Source organism: Parasteatoda tepidariorum, chromosome 10, assembly GCF_982258835.1.
Source record: "Parasteatoda tepidariorum strain Cologne lab strain chromosome 10, Ptep-v5.0, whole genome shotgun sequence".
Classification (NCBI taxonomy): Eukaryota; Metazoa; Arthropoda; class Arachnida; order Araneae; family Theridiidae; genus Parasteatoda; species Parasteatoda tepidariorum.
The window spans coordinates 15320923-15342928 of NC_141764.1; the positions used below are offsets into that span (position 1 = coordinate 15320923).

At 29.8% G+C, this 22006-nt stretch overlaps 2 long non-coding RNA genes across 2 annotated transcripts; both read right to left on the reverse strand.

Moving 5' to 3' along the window:
- Window positions 1-4410: 4410 nt before the first annotated feature.
- LOC122272473 (uncharacterized) lies at window positions 4411-10514 on the reverse strand. Its single transcript, XR_006227029.3, has 3 exons — window positions 10362-10514; window positions 7454-7602; window positions 4411-4570 (listed from the first exon to the last, which is right to left on the reverse strand). It is a non-coding gene; the product is annotated as an uncharacterized LOC122272473 (long non-coding RNA).
- A 5135-nt stretch (window positions 10515-15649) lies between these two features.
- Window positions 15650-19468, reverse strand: LOC139426220 (uncharacterized). The gene is made up of 2 exons (XR_011637443.1): window positions 19306-19468; window positions 15650-15788 (listed from the first exon to the last, which is right to left on the reverse strand). It is a non-coding gene; the product is annotated as an uncharacterized LOC139426220 (long non-coding RNA).
- Between the last annotated feature and the right edge of the window lie 2538 nt (window positions 19469-22006).

Sequence of the window (22006 nt, forward strand, 5' to 3'; positions counted from 1 at the left end):
TTAAATGCATCGTTGAGATAATAATAATTGTTATTTTAATGTTAGCAAATGATGCACTAAATATTTCAATTACAATTTCACTGCGATACCATAAGAACATGTAAGAGACAGAAATTAAATCATCTCTCACCTCAGAAATATGATTTTATTATATTTACATATTGTTTAAATTTTTTCCTATATGATTTTGAATATGAAAAAAACTTAAAATTTTGCCTTCTTTAAAAAGCAGATCGGTTGATCGTTGGGAGCAGCTTGCATTTAATAAAATAGAAGCATTAGTTTTAGGAATCGTATTTGGAATAAAAACGTCAAAAATGCTAGTTTAAAAGTTTTACCACTAAAACCCGGTAAACCGTCTCAAGACAAAAGAAAAAAAAACGGGGGAACTTACCTTTATTCTAAATGTGATTTTAGGGGCGATAGTATTACCTTTATATATTGCTGAAGAGCAATAAACTAAAATTTCAAACTGAATTATTCGAGTTTTATATTTAGAGTGCAAATATGTCTTTAATGAAATGACTTAGGAAGACGTATTGGCACAACTATTAACATGATGTTACGGCTTTGCTGATTTGATAAATGGCTATTATTTTTAATACTCTTGAGATTTCGTGGTTACCTTAAATTTTCTTTTTAGCAATTCCAATTTTAATAAGTATTTTATTAGAGAATAATTCACAAAGAGCTTGCAAAATGGGACATATATTTCTGTGTTATAAATATCTTTTATAGCATAATATTTTTATTTATCCAAAAGAAAGCAGCATAGGCATGATTTTCAAAACAATGTTAAGTTCCATATGGCTTAACAAAAGATTATTATTTACAAAATAAAAAATTCGGGATGTGAGATATGAATGGTGAGAAAGGTAACCATCATATAGGTAACTCTAAGCCATCATATCGCTGCCAAAATTAGCAAAGTTTTACTTCAGAAAATACCTCAATCAGAAAATATGGAATACTTGACTTCGAACCACTTCTCCTCATCCATCACCGAAGAAGATAAATTTTGACGGAGTTTGATCCTAACGTGCTGGTGACACTACCACCATGACGTCAAGTGATAACCGGTACACCATCTAACACATACTAGCGTGCTGGTGACACTACCCCCATGACGTCAAGTGATAACCGGTACACCATCTAACACATACTAGCGTGCTGGTGACACTACCACCATGACGTCAAGTGATAATTGGTACACCATCTAACACATACTAGCGTGCTGGTGACACTACCCCCCTGACGTCAAGTGATAACCGGTACACCATCTAACACATACTAGCGTGCTGGTGACACTACCCCCATGACGTCAAGTGATAACCGGTACACCATCTAACACATACTAGCGTGCTGGTGACACTACCACCATGACGTCAAGTGATAACCGGTACACCATCTAACACATACTAGCGTGCTGGTGACACTACCCCCCTGACGTCAAGTGATAACCGGTACACCATCTAACACATACTAGCGTGCTGGTGGCACTACCCCCCTGACGTCAAGTGATAACCGGTACACCATCTAACACATACTAGCGTGATGGTGACACTACCACCATGACGTCAAGTGATAACCGGTACACCATCTTACACATACTAGCGTGCTGGCGACACTACCCCCCTGACGTCAAATGATAACCGGTACACCATCTAACACATACTAGCGTGCTGGCGACACTACCCCCCTGACGTCAAGTGATAACCGGTGCACCATCTAACACATACTGGCGTGCTGGTGACACTACCCCCTGACGTCAAGTGATAACCGGTACACCATCTAACACACATTAGCGTGCTGGTGACACTACCCCCATGACGTCGAGTGATAACCGGTGCACCATCTAACACATACTGGCGTGCTGGTGACACTACCCCCCTGACGTCAAATGATAACCGGTACACCATCTAACACATACTAGCGTGCTGGTGACACTACCCCCTGACGTCAAGTGATAACCGGTACACCATCTAACACATACTAGCGTGCTGGTGACACTACCCCCCTGACGTCAAGTGATAACCGGTACACCATCTAACACATACTAGCGTGCTGGTGACACTACCTCCCTGACGTCAAGTGATAACCGGTACACCATCTAACACATACTAGCGTGCTGGTGGCACTACCCCCTGACGTCAAGTGATAACCGGTGCACCATCTAACACATACTAGCGTGCTGGTGACACTACCCCCATGACGTCAAGTGATAACCGGTGCACCATCTAACACATACTGGCGTGCTGGTGACACTACCCCCTGACGTCACGTGATAACCGGTACACCATCTAACACATACTAGCATGCTGGGGACACTACCCCCATGACGTCAAGTGATAACCGGTACACCATCTAACACATAATAGCGTGCTGGTGACACTACCCCCCTGACGTCAAGTAATAACCGGTACACCATCTAACACATACTAGCGTGCTGGTGACACTACCCCCCTGACGTCAAGTGATAACCGGTACACCATCTAACACATACTAGCGTGCTGGTGACACTACCACCATGACGTCAAGTGATAACCGGTACACCATCTAACACATACTAGCGTGCTGGTGACACTACCCCCCTGACGTCAAGTGATAACCGGTACACCATCTAACACATACTAGCGTGCTGGTGGCACTACCCCCCTGACGTCAAGTGATAACCGGTACACCATCTAACACATACTAGCGTGATGGTGACACTACCACCATGACGTCAAGTGATAACCGGTACACCATCTTACACATACTAGCGTGCTGGCGACACTACCCCCCTGACGTCAAATGATAACCGGTACACCATCTAACACATACTAGCGTGCTGGCGACACTACCCCCCTGACGTCAAGTGATAACCGGTGCACCATCTAACACATACTGGCGTGCTGGTGACACTACCCCCTGACGTCAAGTGATAACCGGTACACCATCTAACACACATTAGCGTGCTGGTGACACTACCCCCATGACGTCGAGTGATAACCGGTGCACCATCTAACACATACTGGCGTGCTGGTGACACTACCCCCCTGACGTCAAATGATAACCGGTACACCATCTAACACATACTAGCGTGCTGGTGACACTACCCCCTGACGTCAAGTGATAACCGGTACACCATCTAACACATACTAGCGTGCTGGTGACACTACCCCCCTGACGTCAAGTGATAACCGGTACACCATCTAACACATACTAGCGTGCTGGTGACACTACCTCCCTGACGTCAAGTGATAACCGGTACACCATCTAACACATACTAGCGTGCTGGTGGCACTACCCCCCTGACGTCAAGTGATAACCGGTGCACCATCTAACACATACTAGCGTGCTGGTGACACTACCCCCATGACGTCAAGTGATAACCGGTGCACCATCTAACACATACTGGCGTGCTGGTGACACTACCCCCTGACGTCAAGTGATAACCGGTACACCATCTAACACATACTAGCATGCTGGGGACACTACCCCCATGACGTCAAGTGATAACCGGTACACCATCTAACACATAATAGCGTGCTGGTGACACTACCCCCCTGACGTCAAGTAATAACCGGTACACCATCTAACACATACTAGCGTGCTGGTGACACTACCCCCCTGACGTCAAGTGATAACCGGTACACCATCTAACACATACTAGCGTGCTGGTGACACTACCCCCCTGACGTCAAGTGATAACCGGCACACCATCTAACACAGGAAAAAGGACAGAAATAATTACCGGAATACTGATAAGGTTCAAATGAAGACATATCGATGAAATTATAGAGCTGATATTGATATCGAATCTATTTCAAGTTAAAAGTTAAGTCCTGGATCAAAATATCAAGCGCAAAAAGTACTAACAATACAATAGTTTAACCAGGCTTAAACAAATTAAATAAAGCTGATTGGAAATCAAAAGCACATTTTAATTAACAATTAAACGCGTCAAGTAAATTTAAAAATTTATTTTTATTTTTGAATGTAAATACTCATTTACTTGATTATACTATTTTTTAGTTTTTTAATAGTATAATTGTGCTAAATTATTAGCATGCTTTTATCTCAAAATAATCATACTCCCTAAATAAACAAACAAACTTTCAGCGGATAACCTAATCAACATAATCAGCGTTGACTGCAATAAATAGTTTCAAACATTGGTTGTATTATCATTTTTGTTGCTTATTTTATTATTTTTAAATTAATAAATATTTATATAATCTGCATTTGACTGCTGCAGTGGTTTAATGTTTACCCGATGGAAATTTAAAATATCGCAAATAATAATTCTAAACAAAAATTTGAAATTGGTATATAAGATTCCCATATACGGATGGTGATATACTGTGAAGGTATATTTGATAGTTTTTCATTGTCAGCAACTCAACACACAAACGCCAAACGTACACAAACAGTTTTAGAATTTTATTCTGTCTAAAAATATATTATATTACTGTATCATTACTTAATAAATATAAAGTGGAAACTTGTTACTGCAGTATTAACAGGGATGTGCCTTTTTTCATCTTCATTAGTGAGTTGGAGAACCCGTAGGGAATATAATAGGATTCTGAAATTAATTTTTAAAAGAAGCATTTTTATTTATGACAGTGAAAATATATTTAATATACAAAAAATATGTAGAGTTTGCAAAACAAAAATTATCATCCTGAATAACTTTTCATCTTATGACCAGATCTTCTAGTTTTGAGATTGAATTTTTAAGGATTGAGGAAGTGAGACCTCAAATATGCTAATTAATCAGAATTTTAAGTTGCAAGTGTACATTCTTTTGACGGATTCGGGTTGATGACCTACAATATATAGAGAATAGCCTCAATCTGGAAAATATTGCCCCAAGAGAGCAGTCCAAAGCTAGGTTCTCTTAATGTTAATTTTATTTTTTAGGTATTACGCCATATCTCAAGAAATTTTTACGCGAATTGGATTTTTTTTTTGTGTCTAAAATCATTAAATTCGTTTGCCCAAAGATAATTCCACTCAAAATTTAACTATTAGCAAATATTTATTACTTCTCATTATTTTTATTAATAATGGTCAAAAAAATTTTGTGTTCCAAGGTATACAATTATTTACATTATTTTAATGACTGTAATTTTGTATGGCATAGCACAAAATTTGAGTGAAATTTTTTGTACAGTTGTTGAGAAATCAAATTTTCAAAAAGTTGTTTTATAGAGTTTCGCAGTTTTAAAAAATATTTAACATTCAGCAATTTCATACATAAATTTTCCTTGCGTTGATAATTGGGAGAAGCAAATATTTTCAAAATGTTTACAGTAACTTTTTTTTCCAATTTAGTTTTCATTTATGAGAATTTGAACAATTTTATCTAAAGATATCATCGATTGGATTAAAATTCTACTTGTAAAGTTAAAGCTTAAATAATATTAATTAAATAAACATTTGTTTGATCGACATAAAATTTTAAGTGAATTGTTTTTCTTCTTTATTGAAAAAAGATAAGGGGTAAGAGCAAAACTTTTAAAAAGTTAGAAAATAAAAGTCCACTTAGGGTATGCTCGTTTTAGTTCATTTTTGATACGATAGATAAAATATATTTTAAAAGCAGTGATATTAGAAAATACGAATATAAAATACTCTTTATAATTTAGCAAGTTTTAAGGGGGTTCGGTACCTCCTATGTTGACAATGTTAAAATGGCATATTTCGATGTACCTTTATTAAAATAGTATCGTAGTTAGAGCTTTGAAATTTTTTTTGTGTATGTAATAGATATTCTAGATTATACTGAAGTGAACTTTTTTAAATTTAGTAAATTAAAAGAAATTTAAAAAAATAAATTACACAGCATGTCAGAAAATTTTAAAAGCTTCACATTTTCATCCGAAAATTTTGAATTAAAAAAATATTAAGTCTCTCTAAAAAAACTGCTCACTTCAGCACAAACTACAGTACTAAAGGAACTTTTTAAATCAAAAATCAAAGTGTTGTGATCAATAGTTTTCAAGAAAAGGTACATCGAGGCAAAAAAAAACATAGTTTTGAGTTATTTGCATTTAAAGCGTAAATATTAGACTACCAACGATATTTGAAATTTAAATTCAAAAATCATATTGTTTCTAAGTTTACTCTTAAATGTTTCTTTTATTTGACTGAAAAATAGGTTTATATACTATACTCTCCTCACTTTTCGAGCGAATAAAAAGCCCTTAAAATGATCAAACTGAATGCGATAATTATAAAATTGTATAATTCATAAATCACCCCTAAATTTTATTCATGAAAATTGAATATTCAAGTCCTTAACAAGATGTTTTGTTTAAATTTAAATGAGTTAAAAGTATTTTTGTTTAAAAAAAATAACAATATTACAAAAAAAATCTAAGAAAATGCATATTTCAAGATAAACATTCTAAACACAGAAATAATTAACAAAAGAACTGTAAATAAGAATTTACTTCAAAATTAGAAATATTATGTATAGAACATTTAAACAAAAAATCAAAATGATGTAACTAGAAATTAGGGAGAAAAAAAAATCCGGTCCAAGGTAAATTCGAATAATGTAAACGAAATTCCTAATCCATGACAGCTTCAAAACAATCCTGGTCCATAAGCAATGTTTTTTTGCATTTCAGTACTTCATTTTCTTATCTTTTACGTAAGTAAACAAAAACGTAATGATGAATAAAAAAAACGTAAAAATTATGACCTAATAACAGCATAATAAAAGAACAAAACAAAAATAGACTTAACAAATCAAACTAATGTAAATCTCAGTTTTATATTCAAAATTCTCGAAAATCGCATAGAAATAAAGAACAAACAAATAATCCAGTTAAAGTTACAATCAACTAAAGATATTGTTAAGTTGAAATTATAAATAATTTTTTAATAGATTGGTAATAGCACATGCAAAAAATAATGAACATTATAACGAAATCGTCTGTCAAAAGTGGGCGTGGCATGGGTGTTTTCGGTTTGTTTACATTTTTTAAATTAAGTTTAAGTGCACTTCTACGTGGATTTCAAACAAAAGCAATATATCGTTAGAAAGCTAATAGTTTCTAGTTTAATTATTGATCAAAATCTCAAATTCAATTTTTTGAAGGTTTTTAGGTACTGAAGTAAATGAAATCAATGCGTACGAATGAGATAAGTTGCATTTTAAAAGGAAGTTGGCAACAAAATTAAATATCATTTGCTGATTGCATTTCTTGAAAGCGTTATAAGTTCCGTAAAACAAAATTTCAATTAAAATTCACTTAGTAACAGTTTTTTGGCTTATAATTCATAATGTGTTATATAAAATGACAATAAATTAAAATAAAGAAAATTACAACAAAAAATGTTATAAATAAGTGTGCGACGACAAAAGTTAGAGTTATAAGAAACTACAAATAACGCGAAAAATTAATAGTATATGGTAAATGTTAATTATAAATGATTCGTGGTAAATGATACTTACGGCTTCATCTATTGGGTTTTTCAGAGATGGGGGTGGATTAAAAGATAAAGAGTCAGTGGCTATCACAAAACAGAAAATTGCAAGAGTCAAGAACAATATGCATTGAAACATTGTCTTCATTTTTTCTTTCAAAATACCACAGCAATGATCTGCAAAAATGTAAACTAATGTAGCTCTTAGCAACAACGAACATTGAAAAAGTGATTAAGCAATAAAATATCTTAGGAATAAATAGTAAGTAAGTTGATAAAGTAGAATGATAAAATAAATGATAAATATCAATATGATTGTTGAAATAAATAATGTTATGATTGCTGAAATAAATAATGTTATGATTGCTGAAATAAATTATAATAGTATTGTTCAATACTGTTTTTTTGTTGTTTATTTACGTAGCACTAAAGTTGGAAGATGGGCTATTGTGTGGTAAAAATCCCTGAGAATGATCTAAAGGCATACCGTTACAATTTTGATCCTCTGTAAAGGGGATGGCTCCCCTGCTTCGGCAGACTGAAGACCTGCTCGTGAAGTCGAGCACTCGACGATAGGACAGTTTAACGAAGACTAATACCATATACCAGGGATGGCGAACCAATAGCACGCGTGCCATTTAAGGCACGAGTCGCAATATTTTGAGCACGCCACCGATCACAATTGTTATTACACTATGAATTGTTATTATACAAATGTTATCACATTATGAATCATATGTAACAATGAAGTTAAAATTCACAAAAAAGAAACAAAATAATAAACAATTATTAATAAAAAAATTAACAATTAATGATGAAAAACAACTAATAACCATAAAAAAACCAGCTAACATGAAATAACTAGCAAAAAAATTAACAGTCCTGCTTAAACTAACATCTTACAACCTAATATAAATTGTTTGTTATCTAATTTGCAACAACAGAAGTCACACTGATGTTACTTTAAGCTGTTTTAAGACATGGCAAAATGTTTTTTTCAATGCAAATAATGAATTTTGAGTTGATAGTATTTAGTATTATTATTTTCCCTATAATCACGAGGTCAAAATTATTTGACGGCACGTCTATGATCTCATTAAACAATTTTTCAGAAAAAATGGCACGTTGGTGTATAAAGGTTCGCCACCCCTGTCATATACTCTTTTTCCCTTCATCGCCTGTAAATAGTAATACCTAAAGTATGAATGGTAGGTAAGATGATAAAGTTGAATGATAAGGTAAAATGCTAAAATATATAATAAATAACAATATGATTGCTAAAATAAATAATGTTATGTTTGTTGAAATAAATTCCAATAGAATTGCTAAATACTATTTGTTTGTTGCTTATTTACGTCACACTAGAGCTGTATGATTGGCTATTGGCGACTGTGTGGGAAACATTTCTGAGGATGATCCAAAGGCATGTCGTAACAATTTTGAATCTCTGTCAAGGGGGTACCCCAATTGGGCACCCCAATTTTGGTAGCCCAATGCGTGCGAAGTTGAGCACTTTACGATAAAACAGCTTAACGAGGGCCAATACCGTACGCCCTTTGTCCCTTCTTAGCCGGATCAAAGTGGTCAACCACCCGCACACTGACCGCACTCAATAATGCTTGACTTCGGTAATCTACTGGGTACAGTGCCTTACGATCACTCCATTGAGGGACAGACTACGGTTGATGCAATAAACAATAACAGAATTGATAGAATAAATACTAATTGAATTGGTAAAATATACAATCATACAATTGATAAAATGAATAATAATACTATTGGTAACATAAATAATAATGGAATTGATAAAAAGATTTATCCGAGTGATGAACTAAATAGTAATTCTGTTTTAAAAAAAATAGTTATATGATTGATAACTCCAAAATTGTTTGAATAAATAATAATAAGATTGCTAAACTTAATGATAATCGTTTACATCTGATAGAGGTAAATAATTCTGATGATTGTCTTATATGCCATCGAATTCATATGGTTGGCGACCTTCTCAAAAACTGCCCTATTGTTTCGAACTTTTTTGCTGGTCACTTTTGCCATATCTCGTCATTTTGTAGAGCTAATTGTTGACAGTAGGCGTCGTCGTAACAGCTTATGTGGGATAGAAGAAAAAAATATTCAATGAAAATATGATTGGTAAAATTACTAATAATTGAATTCATAAAAATAAATAATAGTTGTGTTATCGAAAATGTTATTTAATATATCTAATATAATACAAATTCGAATAAAGTTATTTACAAATTGATACAGTTATTTTTAGGCTGAAATAAATATGTTTTTAAAATTATAATATTAAGATTTTTAGAATAAATAGTAATAAATAGGATTTGAAATTATAACGTAATTAAAATAATTAATAATTTTGATAAAATGAAAAGTAAAGGAACTTGAAAATTTTAGTATGATGGATTAAAAAAATCACAATAGGAATGATAAAATAAACACTATGATTCGTAAAAGTTATTAATATTGATAAAATAAATTCTGTTTTAGTTCACACGAAAGATATTTTTGTTATAGAAATAACTGAAAGTGAAAGTAATGCAAATAATTTTTCAGATTATGAAGATGTGAACATATACAAAGACTAATATTTAACTTTTCTCATTTGCCCAAAATAATTTGGGATAGTAAACTTATGGTAAATTAAATACTGTTTTACTCATAAAAAATTTAGAATTTCAAATTAGAACTTGTGTACTATGTTTTGTTTTAGCTCCTTATTAAATAAAGAAATATATTGATTTTTTGCATTTTTTTTTAAAAAAATTCGTAAGTGGTTAATAAAATAAAAGCTAACTAAAATAAAGCTTTAGTTTTATAAGAGATCTCTGAAATAAGAATGTCAAAAATGATAGTTTAAAAGTTTTACACAGAAATCCTTAAAGACAGAAGAAGAAAAAACAGGCGCAACTTACTTTTGTTCTAAATGTGATTTTAGATTAGATGGTATTAACTTTATATAATGTTAAAAAAACGAAATAAACTGAAATTTCCAATTGAATTAATTGAGTTTTATATTTAGACAGCAGATATGCCTTTAATGAAATGACTTACGAATGATGCATTGGCGCAACTATTAACATGATGTCACAGCTTTGCTGATTTGATAAAATGATATTATTTTTTATACTCTTGAGATTTTGTCTTTTCCTTAAATGCTTTTTTGAGCAATTTTATTTTTTACAAATATTTTATTAGAAAATAATTCATAAAGGGCTTTCAAAATGGAATAGTTATTTCTGTGTTATAAATATCTTTTATTGCATGATACATGTTTATCCAAAAGACAACTTATGAACAAATTAAATTTATTTGCTAAAATTAAATTTATTATAAGAAATAATTTGATACTTGGGATATATATATTTCTTACTATTTGATTTGAGGTAAAAAGAAAATTTTTGATGTATCAAAGTTTTGCCATTATGATTTCTCATATACTGTTTCATATCTTAAGATAAATCATTTGCTGAGCTTTGTATTAGTTTTCACAACTTATGTATGAATATTTAAATAGTAATTGTTTTAAATATTTTTAATAAACAGTAAATAAAGAGAAATAAATTAAATTCAAATTTTTCAATTTTGCACATTTTAAGATGCACAAATTTCTGAAATAGAGCAACAAAATGATGAATAAGTTACAGTCGCAACATTGTAACATAATTCAAATCCCGCATTATTGAAATTGTATTTAAATTTAACCCGCTATCACGCGTTTGGCTTTCAGTATATTTCTGAAATTTTTTGCACATTTTTAATGTAATTTTAAGTAAAATATTTCCCCCTGGAATAATTTTGAGTGTGGCAAAATATTGTTTATATCTATTTTATTTACTCTATCAGAATGATTAAAGACTATCTACAATACATAAAAATTCTTACAGTATAAAATATGATTGCGAATGTGTAAATTTAGTTAAAAATATAAAATTTCTTTTTCACGTTGGCAACAAAGAACTGAAAACCGAAGTATTTATCGAATGAGCAATCGTAAGCTTATAAGTTTTAACGCTTGTTTGCGATATTGTTCTGATCGTAGGTAAGACACGAATCCCAGTAGATCACCGAAGTTATGCATCTCTGTTCGGTATCAGCACTGGTTAAACTGTTCTCGTATTCGAATTCGCCCTAAGTGTTCGGGCTACTTAGGAGGGGATGGCATCACCTCTACAGAGGATCAATATTGAGAATACTGGTACGCATGCATAGTCTTAGTAAAGAGAAGCTACCCTCCCTGAAATGCTCTATTCTTGTTTCCATGGCAACGGACGGTCTCAAACTTGGTGATGGTGGGTGGGTGGGGGGTCTTTCCCGTTGACAAACTATACTTAGGATAGTAAAAGTTAATTTTGCTTTTGTGAATAAGTCCTAACAAATGAAATTCATAGGGTCACATAATTAATAATAGTAAATAAGTGCGCTGTTTGACTTACGTTGTAATTAACATTTTAATAACAGATTCCTCTCGATACGCACTATATTATTGGAGCATATAAGAGACAAAAATTAAATCTACTATTAGTTCAGAAATGTGAGTTTGCTATATTTTCATTTAGTTTTGATTTTTGACCGTGCGATTTTTCTCAAAATGCTTGAAATTCTACTTATTAAAATGGAAGCTAGTTGTTACAAATCTTGTATAATTAAGATGAGTTGTTTCAAGAATGTGAATTGATATCATATAATATAGGAATAAATAGAATAATATAAGAATTTATAGAAAATTATTGAAGTCATTCATTAATATAATGACAAAAATTAATGATAAAAGTTTTATTCTGACAACTGGAGAGGCTGTTCAAATATTGATAAATTTATTTTAACTGAAATTGTTTCAGTTGCATTTTAAATTTAAAAAAAAGTTCTTAATCAAAAGTATTAAGCAAAATTACATTTATGAAAAATATTTTTTTGAAATTTATATTTTATTAACTAAAAGAAATATTTCGAATGGCAATTTTTATTATGGCTAAATTTCGAGCGGAAAAATATATTTCTAAAGTTATATGCTGTCACACGAAATTCAGATTTAAGCCGATGTGGCATATCTGTTAAATTTAGGGGTAGTTCTGAAATGAGAATGTAGTTTAGCGACTTCCCATTAATCAGAAAAAAATATAAAGGCATTGTACACGGAGAAAAAAATACTGTGTGAGACTACTTTACTGCATGGCAATGACATTTCTGGTTTGAAACCCCCCCTCATATTTCTGGTTAATAAATATATCGTATTTAAATAATGACATGATAAAATTACCAAATTTTACCATTTTAACTAAATTTTATCACATTTGATAAAACTATTCATCATGATTAATTTTACCAAGATTCTTTCCTTATGAAAATTTGCCATTGGTTTGCCGTAAAAAAATGCCATAGGATATTCCTATGGGGTTTTTGCAAATGGTAAAATTATTCCATGTACTTTTGTCATATAAGTATGGCAAAATTTCGCCATACATGAATGGCAAAAATTTGCCATACGTATGTGGCTAAATTTTACCATAGGCAAAACCCCATAGGAATATCCTATGGCATTTTTTATATTAAATTTTGCCATACATATATGGCAAACATTTGCCATACGTATATAGCAAAAGTGTGTGGCAAAATTTTACCATAGGCAAAACCCCATAAGAATATCCTAGGGCATTTTTCACATGGCATATTTTCGTCATAAATCTAAGGTATGTTATAGCTTATGAAGAAATTTTTCCATAAGCTATGGTACACCTTTGCCATACAGCTATGGCAATATTTCTCTATTATAGGTATTTTGCCATAGAGTTATGTATCAAAAAATGATTATTATTAATTACAAGAATCTTTTGCTTCTCTATGGATATTAAAAATGAAAACTTAATTACCATAGCGCTTTGGTAAAAACGATTTTTTTGGTGTTCCCATAGAGCCAGGAGCATGGTAAATTCTACCATATTCTGGATGTTTTGACCATACTTTTTTCCTTAGTTTATATATCTAAGCGTATTTGTGTTTTTAAGAATTTTCATTGCTCACGAATTGCTTTGAAAAAGTAAATGAACACTTAATATTTTCTGAATAGTGTGATTTAATGAAATATAAGAATTGAAAGGCTCTTCACTTATCTAATAAATAATCATGATTTCATAATTTAATTAATCTCTTTATGATTTTGCTTAAAAACAATTAAAAATGTTAATAATTCAACGATGATAAATTTGTTAAAATGGTTAATTGTGGGATCGCGATAATTTACTCTTGCTAATTATTTTGCCACAATATATATTTTCTCATAAGTTTTTGTAACCCCTTTTTCAGTTACTTAATCAAACAGTAATAGAAATCATTAATACGGAATCCTTTCTTGCTTTGTAATCTTTAAATTTTTTAATATTGATGATTGTTATCTGTTAACAGCTTTTCAATTCATAAAAATTGAACTGGGACTCTTCTTTAATTTACATATCAATGATCTTTTCATTTATGTATTTATTCTCTGCCTAATTCAAACACATCTGTATCAATCCAGTTCAACCGATATTATTAATCTCATGGTATGAAAGATCTGTATACTAATAGGTACCTTTGCAGAGACAAGGATTGACATAAAAAAAAGAGGAAAAAAAGTAAGTCAAAAATTGTAAAATTGTTCACGCGTGCCGAAGCTAATAAAAAATGGGAATTGCAAACGCGTAATAATGGATGTAGTCTAAATAAAGGCCTTCTTTAAAGAAAATTCTGATATTACTTTAATAATTATTACACAATTTCTGTTGAAACTCTTAAATGCGTGCAACATTAAATATGTTTTGAGTACTAACATAAGTTTCAGATTTATTTCATTTAAGCACCAACCAATGGAGCAGTTTCAAAAGTTAGTTCTCTTTGAAAATAAGTAACTAAGTCAAGAAACCTTTTGTTAAATTTCAATCTTGTTAGCCGAATCCTGTATCTAAGTGACTTGCGTTTTTCCGAATTTTTACTGTTTATTGTTAAGAACACTAACGGAATTATTTATTGCGATACCTGAATACAAACGGTTTAACAATAAATATGGTTATTAATAAGCCTTTGAGTTTTCCCTTATGAACCAGTATGATTCGAAAGTAATATGTGAAACTCTGATCTTGGGAACAAAATTTATTGAGAGCGATATTTTTAATTGCTCATTCTACCTAGTTCAATCGAATAATTTTAGCGTTTGCTTATCGATTTTAAAAATAATTAGTTTTTATACTAAACTACACTTATTGGAGCGACAGCCCATAGGGCCAAGGCCTTCTGTCCCCTTCTCAGATTTTTTAACCTTAGGCACTGGGGGGCAGGAGTAGATGTTCCGGTTGGATGGTAACCCGAACGCAGAACCTCCAGTGTTTAATCCATTAAAGGCTGAATCTACCTTGCCCGGCCTGAAGATCAAACCCAGGACCTGTGGCACGAGGGCTCGAAGCGCTACCACTCAGCCATCGGGAGTCAATTAGTGTTTATAATAAGTAGTCACTTTCGCAGTTGAAATTCGTAGCAATAATTTTTTTTCACATCTTAGAAATTATTATTATTATTTTTAAAAAATAAGCATAATAGAAAAATACATAAAATTCTTCACAAACTAAGCAAATCATTTCCAAATAAAAAAATTTAAAAACGTTTATAATTTTACTAAATATCTCTTATAAAGAAAAATGTTGATATATTTTTAAATATAATAAATAAAGTCTTAAATTACACAAAAAGGAATCAAATTGGGTGAAGGTAGAGGTGGTTCCTTTGTTACAATTTACTAGAGTTAACACTTTACTAGAATTGAGGTACACTTTACTTTTCTTTGTTACACTTTACTTAAAATTTTTCAGACTTTACAAAAGTCTAGCTAATTCGTTTTTGCCAAATTTAGCTAGAGTTTTCTTAGAATAAAAATTTCCAGTGCTTGTCAAAAGATTTTTTAATTTGAATTATTGCGAATTAGTGTAGTTTAGATAAAGAAAGACAAACTATTAAGTATAGTAATGTAATGTAAGATATAGAATAATAGCAAATTATGGTAATAATTTTCCAAATTTTCCAAAAGGAAAGTTTATACATCAAACTGTTTCTTTGTGTTGTTTCCAGGCAGATAATTTGCATGTCTTCAAACCAATTTCTAGATGGCAGCACTGCACATAAAAACATTTATAATAAATTATTCTTTTTGCTTTATTTAAACACAACAAACGCGGTCAAAGAAGAAACAATCTTTATTATTTATTTCAAATAATATTTATTGTGTCCTTTGTTTCATTAAATAAGGTGGCATCCATCACAGCAGTCAGGAAACGTCTTTGCTGTATCACCTTTTACAGGTTTACAAGCTGGGGGTCCTAAAAGAATATTGAAAGAAAATACTTTGGTGTATATATATATATATATATATATATATATATATATATATATATATATATATATATATATATATATATATATATATATATATATATATATATATATATATATATATATATATATATATATATATATATATATATATATATATATATATATATATATATATAAATATATATATATATATATATATATATATATATATATATATATATATATATATATATAAATATATATATATATATATATATATATATATATATATATATATATATATATATATATATATATATATATATAAATATATATATATATATATATATATATATATATATATATAAATATATATATATATATATATATATATATATATATATATATATATATATATATATATATATATATATATATATATATATATATATATATATATATATATATATATATATATATATATATATAGATATATGTATATATATAAAGTTCAAAATGAAGATAAAACAAATTAAAATTATAGACATATGAAAAGGAAGGGGGGGGAGCAATAATTAAAAAAATAACAAACAACTGATTAAAAAAAAAAAAGATTAAATTTTTTTTAAAAAACCCGGAAAAAAACATATAATATTTTCATCTGCCCACATGATTATATCCGCAAAAAAGAGTGCTTTCTGATATTGTATCAATATAGCCAAACAAAATATAAAAATGCAATAGTGTGAGGAGAGCTCAAAAATTTTTTTTTTAAAAATTACAACAAATAAAATGAAACACAATAAGTAAAAATAACACGTAAAAACAGAATATAAAATAAAATAAAAAGAAAAAACAGTATAAAATAAAAACAAAAACAATAAAGCGAATAGCGAAATCAAATGTACTTACATGAACGGGAAATGATTTAAAAATATTTTCGCAACAAGATTGCCAGATTACAAAATATGAAAACAAAAGCGCAAATTGAGTGTAACTAGAGGGGTTTTGTTTTAAAGTGCCGTTCTTACTGCATTGCTGAAGTGATTTGTTAGTTACCAAGGATAAGCCCGAAATGGATGTGAGCAAGGTAATATTATACTGGATAATTTAAGAAAGTTGTCCATAAATACTTTTAGAAAATAATAATTTATTTAAGAAAAAATATAAAATAGAAGAGAGAAACATAAATTGCCTATTTTGCAAATAATTTTATCCACGGATTTGCGCATGGAAAAATTATATAAATTATCAAAGAAAAAAAAATTTAACAGATAATTTTAACACGGATTTGAACGAAATGTATTTGCACATGGAAAAATTAATAAAGAAATTTTTAGTAAATAATTTTACCCACGGATTTGCCCGAAATGGATTTGCACATGGAAAAATTACATAGATTAACAAAGGAATTTTTTTTGGAAAGGAATTTTTAGCAAACAATATTGACCACGGATTTGCCCGAAATTGATTTGCACATGGCAAAATTATACAAATTAGCAAAGAAATTATTTAGTAAACAATTTTGGCAACGGACTTACCCGAAATGAATTTGCACATGGGGAAATTAGTAAATTAACAAAGAAAATGTTTTTAAATATATCCCCAAAAATATACAATTAATTCAATGATTTTATATAAAATCTTATAACTTTAGTTGGATATCCATTGCTTATTTTCAAATTTTGAAAGAGTTTATTGATTTGTTTCTTGGATAAATAAATATTACTACACATTCTTTTAATTCTGTTCATTTCATTAAAAGTGGTATTTAAATAGATGCTCCTAGCAACATTAGAATTCCAAGTAATTAGTTTATTATTATTAAAATTAAAATCATTTCTTTTATCGTATAAATCAACAGAGCAGATATTTTCAACTTTTATAATACCCGAATCCAAAAAATTTAAATTAATATTATCATCATGATTTCGAAGTAAGATTAATTCCTCAGGGTAAATATCAATTAATAAAATAGTAAAATCTTGAAAATTAAAGATAATTAAGTCATTAAGATATAAAAAACAAATTTAATACTAAGAGTATAATTTTTTTCATAATAATGCCAAAATAAGTTAGCTAAGAGAGATGAATAATTAGATCCTTGTGGTATTCCATCAATTTGAAGAAAAATATCTCTTCTATTGTAAAGATAATTATTAAAAAGACAAAAATTAATCAGAATTTCCCAATAATCAAAATTGCAACAAAGGATATTTTTAAAATCATAGTAATAATTCAAAAGGACATTTTTTAGTTTAGAAAGGGGAATGCTATTGAGAAGATCCTGGAAATCAAAAGTCGCAATAGAATTAATTTTATTATATTTAAGGAAATCTAAAATCGGTTGATTATTAGTGATAATCCAAGAGAAACCTTCTCTAGAAATGTTGTTAATAATTCTATTTAAGTAGTTAGAGAAAATGGTGCCAGGTTTAGTTAAATAAGCATTAGATCCAAATGTGATAGTTCTAAATCTTACAAGAATTTTATGAAATTTAGGACTGATAATTAAGTAAGGAAATTGTATATTGCTAATTTTAATTTTTAATCTCTTATAAAAAGCTAAAAAATATTAATGACAATATTATTATTGAAATTACTAAGTTTAAAATTCTTACTATTTTTTAATTCCGTATTTAAAAGTTCAGCATTTTAATGGAAATAAAGTTTTAAAAAACTTTAAAATTTTTACGTGATATTTTTACTTAATGCATTCTATTCCGTTTCATTTCAAAAATAATTTTGTGTAGAAATATTTAGCTTTGGCTATATTCATAAAATATTAGAAAGCACTCCTTTATGCGAATATAATCGTGTGAGCTGATAAAAAGATTATATCTTCCCCCCACCCATTTTTTCGGATTATTATTATTATTTTTTTCTTTTTTCCTTTTTGCATTATTCTGAAATTTTTCCATGCTTTCTCTTCAATTTGAACATATTTTATGCGTTCTATTTCCTTGCTGTTTATGTGCAGCATATAAAACTTATTGGTTTTCTTAATTTTCATAGTTTTTTGAGGGATAAAAGCAAACCTTTCAAAAATTTAAAAAAATAAGAGCCAATCTAGTGAAGGCTCATTTTAGAAAAAAAATTTTACGATCGCTAAAATATATTTTAAAAGCGGTGATATTAGAAAACCATGAATATAAATTACTCTTAATAATTTAACAAGTTCTAAGCAAATGATATCAATGTGTAACAATGAGATAAGTTGCATTTTAAAAGGAAGTTGGGAGCATAATTAAATATCATTTTCTGATTGCATTTTCTAAAAGCATTATAAGTGCCATAAAACAAAATTTCAATTAAAAGACTCTTAGTTGCAGTTTTTTGGCTAATGATTCTCAATGTGTTTCATAAAATGTTAATGAATTAAAATAAAAATAAAAATTACACCTTCAAAATGTTATTAATAAGCGTGCGACGACAAAAGTTAGAGTTATAAAAAAATACAAGCTACGAGAAAAATTAGTGGTATATGGTAATTGTAAATGATTCGTGGAAAATGGTGCTCACGAATTCAAATGGTGGTGGTGGCAGAGTTGAATCTGGATACGTTGGATGAATTGGATGATGATAGCCAGTGGCTATCACAAAACAGAAAAGGGCAAGAATCAAGAACAATATGTACTGAAACATTGTCGTCTTCTTTTTTCGTTCTAAATATCACATCAATTGTCTGCAAAAATGTACACTAATGTAGCCCTTAGCAACAACAAACATTGAAAAAGTGATTAAGCAATAAAATACCTAAAGAATAAATAGTAAGTAAGTTGATAAACTAGAATGATAAAGGAAATAATAAATAAAAGTATGATTGCTAAAATAAATAATGTTATGATTGCTGAAATAAATTATAATAGAGTTGCTAAATAATGATTTTTTATTTTTTTCCCGCAGCACTAGAGCAGCACAATGGGCTATTGGCGACGGTGTGGGAAACATCCCTGAGGATGATCCGAAGGCATGTCGTAACAATTTTGATCCTCTGTGAAGTTGATGGCTCCACCGCTTCGGTAGCCCGGAGACCTGCACGCAAAGTCGAGCACTCTATGGTAGAACATTTTAACAAGGACCGATGCCGCATACCCTTTCTCCCTTCGTAGCCTGATCAAAGTGGTCAACTATCCGTACACAGACCGCAATCAATGATGCTTGACTTGATGCTTGCGGTTTTCGTGTCTTAAGATCAGTTCATTGAGGGTCTGACTACGATTGATGCAAAAACAATAATAGAAATGATAGAATAAATACTAAATGAATTGATGAAATAAATAATAATACAATTGATGAAATGAATAATAATACTATTGGTAAAATAAATGATAATAGAATTGATAAAAAATTAATCCGATGGATAAACTGAATAATAATACTATTGTAAAAAAAATAGTAATATGATTGATTAAATATATAACTCTAAAATTGTTTGAATAAATAATAATAAGATTGCTAGACTTAGTGATAATCGGTTACATCTGATAGAGGTAAATGATTCAGCTGATTGTCTTATGTGCCATCGAATTCATACGGTTGGTGACCTCCTCAAGAACTGCCCTATTGTTTCGAACCTTTTTACTGGTCATATAATCTATGGAAACTTATTCTTAAGTCATGCTTTTATGATATCCCGCCAATTTTTTAGGGCTAATTGTTGACAGTAGACGTCGTCGTAACAGCGGATGTTGGATAAATGAAAAAAAAATATCCAATGATAATTTGATTGGTGAAATTAATAATAATTGGATTTATAAAAATGTGTAATGATTGTATTGCCGAATATGCTATTTATTATATATAACACAATACAAACACAAATTGTTATTGTTTAATACAATACAAATACAAATAAAGTCATATACAAATTAGCAAATAAAGTTATATACAAATTAGCACAGTTGTCTTTAGGCTCAAATAAATATGTTTTTAAAATTATAATATTAAGATGGTTAGAATAAATAGTAGTAACTAAGATTTGCAATTATAACGTAATTAAAATAATTAATAATTTTGCTAAAATGAAAAGTAAAGGAACGTAAAAATTATAGTATGATTCATAAATTGATAAAATAAAATCTGTTTTTGTTCACACGAAAGATATTTTTGTTATACAAATAATTTCTTCCGTAACATTTGGGGAACCACATATAAAAGTCTTGCTTTCAAAGTTTGGGACACTATGCATAGTTAGAAAACTTTTTGTGGGGATTTTATCTCTTTTTTTGTCTAAACATGTAAAAGAAAAAGTCTGTCTGAAAGTAAGTTCACTAACAGCTTGAGAACGGGAGCACCGATTTGAATCGTTTTTTATTCTGCAGCAAGCAAATTCTCAAGTAAATTCTCAATCACCTTTCTCCGGCATTACGTAATTCGAGCAGAGTAGCAAAAATATAAAATTTCTATAAAGAAAACTATTAAGACATAAGCTATCATGGAAATAACTTGTTTACAAAATATTTAGGCAATAGAAACAGACAAAAATACTAAAAAAACTGAAAGTTATACATGCTGCAAGCTTCCTAAGCACATAGTTTAATTGCAGAAGTAAAACTGGTATAAACAAATATGCAAACTGACGTAAGTTATCGAAAATTGTGAAAAAGATTATATTTCCTCGTAATTGATAATGCTTAACATAAATATAATTATTTTGATTGAAAGGCGTTTAAACTTCAAAGCCTTTTAATTAATTAAATTCGGATTCTAAAACATTTCATAGCTATCGTTCACATCTTCTTTCGATAACTAATTTTAAGCTCTTGAACTTTATATCAATATACTTTTAATAAATGTATCATAAACTTATAAATCGAAAATATCTAAAAAAAAAATCAGTACCTATCAGTTATTGGTGCCTTGAAGCCAAGTTTGCCAACAAATAAAACAACATCAAGTTCATAATTTAAAAACAGTAACTGTTGCAGATAAGACACATTGACGCATTTAATATAACGATATTGTGAATATTATTCATAGTGATAATTATTAAAGGTTGCTAAACTTTAATTGGTCTATAAAATAATAACAACATTGTAGAAATTTTTAGAAATCAATGTAAAACTACTAATTCCTTGTATTTATCACTGAAATAAAAAAATATGTTGATTTTTTTTGCATTTTTTTTTCAAAAAAATTGGTAAGCGAAGCTGTTAATAAAATAAAAACATTAGTTTTATCGATGATCTTTGGAATAAGAATGTCAAAAATGATAGTTTAA